The sequence below is a fragment of the Pinus tabuliformis genome, chromosome 1_2 (assembly GCF_031772625.1).
Source record: "Pinus tabuliformis cultivar Carrire ecotype Pingquan chromosome 1_2, CPIR1, whole genome shotgun sequence".
In the NCBI taxonomy this organism is placed as follows: domain Eukaryota; kingdom Viridiplantae; phylum Streptophyta; class Pinopsida; order Pinales; family Pinaceae; genus Pinus; species Pinus tabuliformis.
Window position 1 is genome coordinate 1254111703 of NC_142298.1, and position 9532 is coordinate 1254121234.

Consider the following 9532-nt stretch of genomic DNA (forward strand, 5'->3'; position numbering starts at 1 on the left):
TGATCACTATGATGAGTGGTCAATTTATAGGGAAATGCAAGTGGTTTTGTCATAAATTGGGCATTGAATGGTTTTCCAAAATTGGAGTTAGTTTCCATGGAGAAAGGGATGAGAGGATAGAGGGCTAATTGATCCATAGCCTATCCAAATTCGAGCTCATAGGATGAGATAAGAGCTGGGCATCCTTCTAGAATGCTCTAGAATCAAGGAATATTCCTAGAATCCTATGCCAATTTCGCTCATTCTCGCCTAGCACAGGTTAAAGTGGGCCTAAGTGCACTGCAGTGCAGGTTTGAATGGGCATACCTGCTATGTAGCACAGCTTCCCCTGACCAAGTCTATGTTGGTGTTCCAAGCAGGCATTTCAGTAGGGTTTCAAGTTAGGAAACTTTGATGGATGAAAGCATTTAATTTGATGACTTGTCTAGGGCATGTCGCAACTGAATTAGGGTTTGATGAGCCCTAATTGTATTGATCTGATCGTCAAGAGTGATGTGCCCAAATAGACCTGTAACAACTGCCCCCTAAAGCATGAAGTCAAAAATGATAATGTTGAGTGATATGCTTTATGATGTGATGAGGAGGATCTGAGGCAGACGATGTTGCATCAATTAAAATACATAATATCATGATATCTTTGAATTTTTCATGAATTGCTGAGGGAAGGCATACCCATACTCAACATATAAACTTTTCATTACATGTACATAAATCAGATAGTCGTCTACAGATATAGACCCATGATAGGATGACCATCTGTGTAAAGCCATCGTACAGATGATTTAGTACTCTCCTGAATTCGCAGCCCAGATGGATGAAACTAGATATGTGGTCTTATATCTCGTTCAATTGTTCGCTCAAGTACAAGTCTAACCTTGTGAAAATGTAATCTGAAGTTGAACATGGGAAGACACCGTCTGATTACCAACCAATGATGTAAGTTGTTAACAGACGCAAGAGAAATCACCGATAATGATAATGATTCTCAAGGTACTACAATACATTTTGCATGGTGTGAATAGATGTTTTGATGTCAAACACCATACAAAGTCTTTCGGTCGAAGGCCTATGATGTCAACCTATCGCCGGAAGTGAGAAACTTTCCATTGATGTATGCAAGCCTCAAGGTACTGGAAGGGTGTTTCTAAGTCAACTTCTTGGATAATGTGCTGATGTCGAAAAGAAGCGACTTGTCGCAGGAGGGCCTTGATGTATCCCCCATCAACGACACGAAATGAGTGTAATGATTTTGAAGACAAAATGTGACTGACGACACAATGTTCAGGAATGGCGGTCATGAAAATGAAGGTTTATGAGTATTGCAAAGGATGAAGTTTACTGAGTGACTTCTCTTGAACATGTCGACGACACTGAATGAATTGGCAGCATTGACCCAAAACCAAAGTGATGGATGGTGTGATAGACCATAGGTATGATAACCATCAAGTAGATAACCCAACCCAAATAGTCACAGAGATGAAGTGAAAGTGTCATGTTCAAGAGCGACTTGCTACCATAAAGTGATTTATCCCTTTTCCCATTTTCCCCAGTCATTGCTGACCAATACCTCTTTATTTTTTTAAACAAGATTGAGGAGGATAACATATGATTGTAGTATAATTCCACCCTTCAGGTGAATCCATCGCTATGTGATGTTTTAACGAGTCTAGCGAAGGTGAAACTCAGTCTTGTCATGATAGACAAGTTTGTCGCTATTTGATTCTTTAACGAGTTTAACGACAATGAGAACTCAATCCTTTTCATAGTTAGAGAGTTTGAAAAGGGACAAAAAGAAAAATCCACAAGTTCTTTTTCGTAAATTTGTCTCTCAAGTCCAAAAAAGCGTAAAATAATACAAGAGAGAACCTATTGACCATGTTCGATCAACGTATTCCTTTTTTGTAAGTAATCTATCTCAGTCCAGAAAAGGGTTAAACTTATACTGAGTAGATGTCGTTTCCAATCCATTTACGAGCTATGAAGGACAAGGGCTCAATAATCTTTTCGTATTTTGAGAGTCTGAAAAGACTTTATAGGGGACTCCAGGGGGGTTCCTTTTTTGATGTTTAATAGAGCTCGAAAAAGAGATAAAAGTATGCTCTGTGGTCAAAAGTACAATTTACGATCATGCACTTCGAATTCACTATGTCAGCTATAACCCTGCTCAAAGAACCACCAAATGGATTAAACATACCTGTTTCATTGGTGAAAATAGGTAAAAAATATAGTTTATTCATTTAATGAACATGAAATAACCATAAAACACGAATTTACCAAGTCATTTTTACCATTTGATATTTACCATTCAGTTTTGTGCTTTGAACCAATTTTTATCTCGAACTTCAGCAGCTGATTATGGGAGCTTATGTGGATAATTCTTCGTGCCGTCAGGACCAGGTAGGAGATATACCTCTTCTCTTTCATTTGAGGCCATTCTTTTTCAATTTCAAGCAATTTTTTTAGGGTTTTGGGGTCCCTAGGGAAAATATACCACGACCTGGGATCAACGTAGCCCAATGCATTGAAAACTGCTCTACAACACACTGTCTCAAGTCCAGGGCTGCGCTAGGCACAGTTTAGAAATTTGTTTCATCAGTTTTACCCAAAATCTCTTACGTTTTTTGCATGAAATGGATCCTAACTAAGCTTATGGTGTGATTTCAGACTTTGATCGGATCAAAATGGCTATGACTTGGTGTGAAAGAGAACATGAAGAACATCATATGGTTGCCCTAAATGATCCTGGTACTGTTGAGGCCCTCTGAGATTGTGGGTTACTTAAATATTTCAAGTTATCCAGGATGAGGCAACAGTTAGAACTATTGCAGTTCTTGGTTCATTCATGGGATCCAGTTGAACATGTTTTTCACATAGGGGACAAAGTACTCTCTATATTGATCGATGATATTTACTTTCTCATAGGATTTTCGAGACATGGTGGCCCCATTTCTCTTTCAGGTTCTACCCGTGGGGGTGAATTAGTGAGGGACTACATTCGACAATTCTGCCAACCAGGTACACAACCTAACAAAGATGGGAAGATAAACATCAGGGATGTTCGTGAATTTCCATTGCGAACAATCCTCTTTACTATCGCAAAGTTGGTGGGTAGTGCGACACTTCATTTTGGTGAATAAATCATACATGCAATATGCGCTCGAGTGTCTTGAACCAACTACATTCAACTGGTGTGAGGAAGGACATTCTTCAATGAAATAGCAGCTGACTAAAGTAAAGAGTGTAAGATGATTTTTTTTTGCTATGGTTCGATCTTGATTGCTTTTCCTTTGGAGAGAATTCCATTGATGCAACCTCAACATGTATCACTGAGTGTAACTGGTCCTAGAGATCCATGGATGCAAAGATGGGTCGAGTTCAATAGGAGGTAGGTGAACCAGTGAGGAGAAATGTCAGAATATTAGTTCTCCAGGATTTGGATATGACTGAGACACTCGTGGAGTTACAGGATCATATAGAGGGGTTAACCATCGGTATACTGGATGTCTGGATCGAGGAGTTACCCATGAGACTGCATCGCCATACTATTAGTGTACCTAGCCGATGGATGAGGCTATTGCAAATGATAGCTCAGGAAGTGACCTATAATCATGAGCATCATTAGAGCTACTTAGGATGATTTACTGTATACAATTTGAGGTTTTGAGGTCAGAATACCAACATGTCTTGGACACAAATTTTTGTAAAAACTTTAAACATCTATCTATTTTACTTTCAGTGTTTTTATAGGATTATGTGTAATCAACTGTTGATGTGAATTGAAATTTACCTTTTACATATGTCGTAAATGTCTGTTGAACACATAGTTTGCTAAAGAATCAGTCAATGTGTTAAAGTTTATGGAAATGTATTGATATTGAATGTAATCAAAATGTCTTTCCAAGAGACGAACTCTAACGAACATATGATAAATAGTTGGATTTTGGATGGTATAAACATTCATAAGTTGTAGTACGACAAGTTGTGAGTCTAGCCTAATGATGATTCAGCGATTGCCAAGTGAAATGGAATCAGAGAGGAGTTCGATCAATGCACTATACTTAGCGATATTGTTCGTAGAATGACCGATAAAAATCCCTTGAAAACTCTCTAACTTGCCACTTGGAGCAAATATGGCCCATGCTGTAGAAGATAAGTTCTACGTACTACAACTAGCACCATCGACATAACCAACAAATGGTTCCAAAGATTCCGACATCTACAACAAATGCAAAGTGGATTACTTAACCACATAAAAACTCTAAAAGTTACACTGTGACACACACGCAATTAAAGCATATATACAATGTTTTTTACTACACACAATCAAGCATAGTAACGTTTAATATATAACTTGTTTCAGGGCTATGATAATGGAATTCCATCATAATCAACCAACTCATAAGCGCCTTTTGCGAAAACACGTTTGAAAATGTAGGGGCCCATCCATAGTGGTTCAAATTTTCCTGCTCCTAATTTATCGGCTTCCTGATCATAAAGCAAGACCAGGTCTCCTTCTGAGAATATGAGAGGCTTGACATTGTGGTCATATTGCACCTTAATTTTTTTCTTATGAGCTTCGTTGGTCAATGCGGCTTCACAACGTGTTTCATCTAGATGGACGAGTTCTAAGAAACATGCTTCCTCATCAGAAGTGTTAGGTAACGAGCCAATTACGAGTTTTAGTGATGAAATTTCACATTGTATTGGCAAGATTGCCTCTAGACGATACACCAATTGGAAAGGTGTGAATCCAATTGCATTTCTTACTGAGGTTCGGTAATCCCACAAAGCTGATTACAGGATCAAATGACAGTTTCGTTTGTGAACTCCTATCATTCGCTTAAGGATTTTGTTGATGGCTTCAACTTGTCCATTAGCCTGTGGATAATAAGGAGTAGAACTATCATGTGAAATTCCTAACTTGGCAGTTAGTTCAGTCATCATGTGATTGTGAGAATTTGAAACATGATCTGTAACTATAGCTTGTGGTAGACCAAACCGTGCAACCACATGGTTGAAGAAAAAAAGTGCAGCTATCTCACCACTGTTGTTTATTGTAGGCATCACCTCGGCCCATTTTGTACATTAGTCAACGACGACAATAATATACCCATGCCCCCCGGCCAAGGGAGGGTTACATGTCATGAAATCAATGCCCCATTTTGCAAATGGTCCAACAACGACAACAAGATGCAGTGGTGCAAGTGGTAATAGAGTTTTACGGTAAAAAATCTGGCATGCATGACAACTTTTGACAGCAGTAATGCAATCGTTAAATATGGTTGGCCAGAAGTAACCAGCAAGGAGAATCTTCTGTGGGTTAGAATAACCAGATAAATGTCCACCACAAGCACTAGAATGGCAATCATTCAAAGCTTTCTTGGCCTCCTCATGTGTGAGGCACCTCCGTAAAATTTTATCGATACTGCGACAGTAAAGGGTATCACTAATGATCATATAATCTTTGGCTTAATATCGAATACATCGCTATTGCGAGCGAGAGGTATCAGGCCAAAATTTTTGGGTTTGGAGATAGATCAGTATATCTCCATACCAAGGGTCAGATGACGAGATCAAAAATAGAGACTCATCCGAGATTGATGGTTCCATTGTTGAGTCAATGGCGGTAGAGTGAAGGTCGCAAAGAAGCTCGGCAAAAACTAGAGATTTCTTTGACTTGGATTGGATGAATTCAAAATCAAGACGATCTATTTTGAATATTCCCCCCCCAACAATTGACGTGACAAGATGTATGTCATATGGTTTCAATATGGAATGACAGTGGTCTTTCGGAGCAGGATATAATGGAAAAATATCTGTACAACTTGAACGGTATCCAAAGCTAGCTTCTAAACGTAATAATACTTAACTTCTGTATCATTGAGATTACGACTCAAATAATAGATCAGAGGTTCAATCCCATCTTCTTCTTGGACTAAAACCATAACAATGGTTGTATCTGCAGAAGGGAGATACAAGAAATAGTCGTTTTGATAATTAGGGGCATACATTAATGATGCTCGGATTAGGGTATCTTTGAGAGCATCAAAGGAAGATTGCACAACCTGGTCCCAATGGAAGGGAATTCCCTTTTTCAAAAGACAAGTAAATCCTTTAGCCATTTCGACATAGTTGGGAATGAATCTCCTTAGAAAGTTAGCCTTCCCTTGGAGTCTCTGTAACTGAAGTAAATTGGAAGGTGGAGGCAGATCAAGAATTGCCTTAACCTTCAAGGGTTCGAGTCAAATTCCTTCTTTAGATACTACGAAACCAAGCAAATGACCAGAACCAACACAAAACACACATTTATGTGGATTGAGTCGAATTTTGTAGTGTTGACACCGTAAAAAGATGGCTCTCAAATGTTGCGGGTGATCAACCCATTTCCGTGAATGAGAAGGTAAATCATCTAGGTAGGTTTGAATGATGTGTTTGATGTCGTGGAAGGCATAATTCATTGCCCTTTGAAAAGTTGCCCCATCGTTCTTCAAACCGAAAGGGAGTTTCCTATATGCGAATGTGCCCCAGGGACAAATAAAGGAAGTTTTATATTGGTCTTCTGGGCGGATATTTATTTGAATATAGCCGGAAAATCCATCCATAAATGAAAATATTTCACATCCAACACATTCATCAATTATCTGGTCAATAAAGGGAGTGGGATAGTTGTCTTTTGGACAAGCATGATTATCATCCCTATAATCAACACACACTCATATTTTTCCTTGTTTCTTCATGACAGGGACAAGATTGGAAACCCAATCAGTAAGAGGAACGGGGTATATAAAACCAGCATGCAAAATTTTTCAATTTCTATTTTTATGGCAGTAGCCTTCTTCGTATGAATAGGATGGAGGCGCTATCGTACCGGCTTGACATCAGGATACATTTTAATCTCGTGTTCAACTATACTAGAATCAATACTTGGCATTTCCTCATATGACCAAGCAAATATATCACCGAATTCATGAAAAAGAGCACGACAAGTTTCAAGTTCCGATGGAGAACAAGATTTGCCAACATGGATTTTTTCTACAATTCTAGGTTTGGTCAAAATATCGATAGAAATGATTTCTTCGATATTTGATAAGTTTCGTTTGGAATTGACTGTGTCTATAAATAGAGAATTCGAAAGGAAATCAACTATTGAAGGGTGATTTAGTCTATTTGGAATATCTTCTATGTGATCTGGAAGATGGGATCGATGATGATAATCTGCCCATGGTTATTCTTCTGTCATCATTGATTGGATGATTCCTTCATCAATAGAAAATGTACGTGAAAAGGGATCATAGGAAGTACCATATTCTAACGAACGATCAACCCATACAATTGGTGATGATGGATTTGGATTTGGCGCACAATCCAAAAAGATTGATTGCTATGCAAGCTCAATGGGGCTTAGCCACATGGTTTCATTATGCATATCAACTTCAAAATTATTGGAAATCTTCCATGAGTCAGATGAAGTAGAAGATATCATGTTACAGGTCTCAACTTTTGCAACTTCCGCCATTTGTGATGGTGATGATAGCGAAAAAGTGCCCATTAGGGAAGAATATTCGAAGAGACCTACTCCAACGTTTTGAAGAGATAGCGGGGGTCCGTGCACTAATGGAATGCTTCTAGTTGCCTGTGAACTAGAAGAAGGCGAATTGATCAATTACTGTGATTCCACCTTTATGAGGGAAAGCTATCATACGAAAGTATGTCGAACCACAATAGCCATAGCATAAACCCATGGTCTTCCTAGTAAAATATTGTAGTCAAGGTGTCCGTCAATGACCTCAACTTAAATAGTTATAGTTTTTCCCCCTAGTTCTATCTGTAGGTTACTTAAAATTCTACAAGGTGTATAAGTGCGACCATCAAAATCTTTTAATGTCATAGGTGATCGTGACAAAGGCGGTGAACCAAGTGTTTTCCAACAACTCATTGACATGATACACGTAGATGCACCCTTGTCAATAATGGTTCGGTTAACGAGTTTATTCAAAGCATTTACTTGGATCAAGAATGATAATTGTGCTGGTGATTGTGGCGTATAACCCGCATGGTTAAAAACCATGAGATTGGAATCCGTTGGATCAGTTCCACCAATTGCTGACAATAAAGCATGCTTTTGGGAGGGACAATTTTAAAGCACCTCAAGCGTTGACATTGTAGAAGGTGACTGAGCCAAATATTCTACTATGTTATAATTTTGCGTTGCTTGAGCTCGAGGGTTGAATGTAGATTTATGAACAAATCCGTTAGGCAGTTTTATTTTTAACTTTGGTGCAATGGGTGGTGGAATGGAATTAGACGAAGTGGAAGTATTGGGTTGATCTGTAGCCTAGTTATTCCACGACGATGGTGGATTACCTTAATCTTTACTTCGTGTAGTCACTAAAAAATCAGTCTTAGGCTTAGTGGCATAAGTACTTGTGAAGTGGAAGCATGATCTGTAGAAACCAAATGAGTCTCTGGGTTTGGAAAAGGGTCTGTCAACACAACAGATGTACTAGAAGTCTTAAGAATTTTTGAGACTTCAGAGCAGTGAGGACAGTCTCGCGTAAAGTGCTCATCGTTACAAATTAAACATGGGTAATGAGGTTTCCTAAGCGGAGAAGAGGAATTAGATGATTTCTCTTGAGGGGGAGGATTTTGTTTCTTTTTTATTTTTCCCTTTTTCTTGCTTCCGGGTTGCTTTTCATCTTTACCTTTGTCAGATGACACAACATTTATTTCAAAAGCAAGTGTATTATCAGGTGTATTAGAAGTTTGATTTGAAATAGCAAGTGTTTGAATAGATGGTCTACTTACTGTTTGAGTGCTTGAAGAACCTATCACACCATCACTGGCATGAGAGTCCTTAGTGGATGGAGATGGTGGAACAGTAAAAGCTGGTCTAGGTGCATTTGGAATCTTATCATAGAGCGTGCCAGACTGGGCGTAAATCAAGTCTAAGTATTGGGCATGAGAAATTACTTGCTCTTTAGTAACAACTCCTCCTTACATCCTCGGTGATAGATGGAAACAAGGATTTGATAAAACACTCATCTAAAAGCTGATCAGGAACAAAAGTTTTGACCATTCGACGATGATGACGCCACTCATGAATATGATTAGAAATGTGAGTAGCAATGGTCTGTTTAAAGTTGGTCAACAGTTCCATTCCAGTTTCATATATGATGGGTAACTAGAAGTGGGTTAAAAATGTAGTGGCTAAGGATGTGAATTTGTCAAATGAAGCTCGTGGTAATTCAATATACCACTTTGTAGCTGGACCAGTGAGAATTCACTGGAAAAGATGTAGTCTTACTAAATCATCATTTAGGGAGTTGGATGAACACCATAAATGAAAAGTCATAACATGATTGGACGGATATTCTCCAGGGTTTCCATTGAACTTAGGAATATCAGAAGGTAATTTATGTGGAATCACTGGCCACCAAGGTGCATAAAGAATGGGATCATTGGTAAGACGATTTAAATCCGATAATTCAAGTGTTGCGACAAAAGGAAATTGTCGATTTAGGTCGGGTTGAGC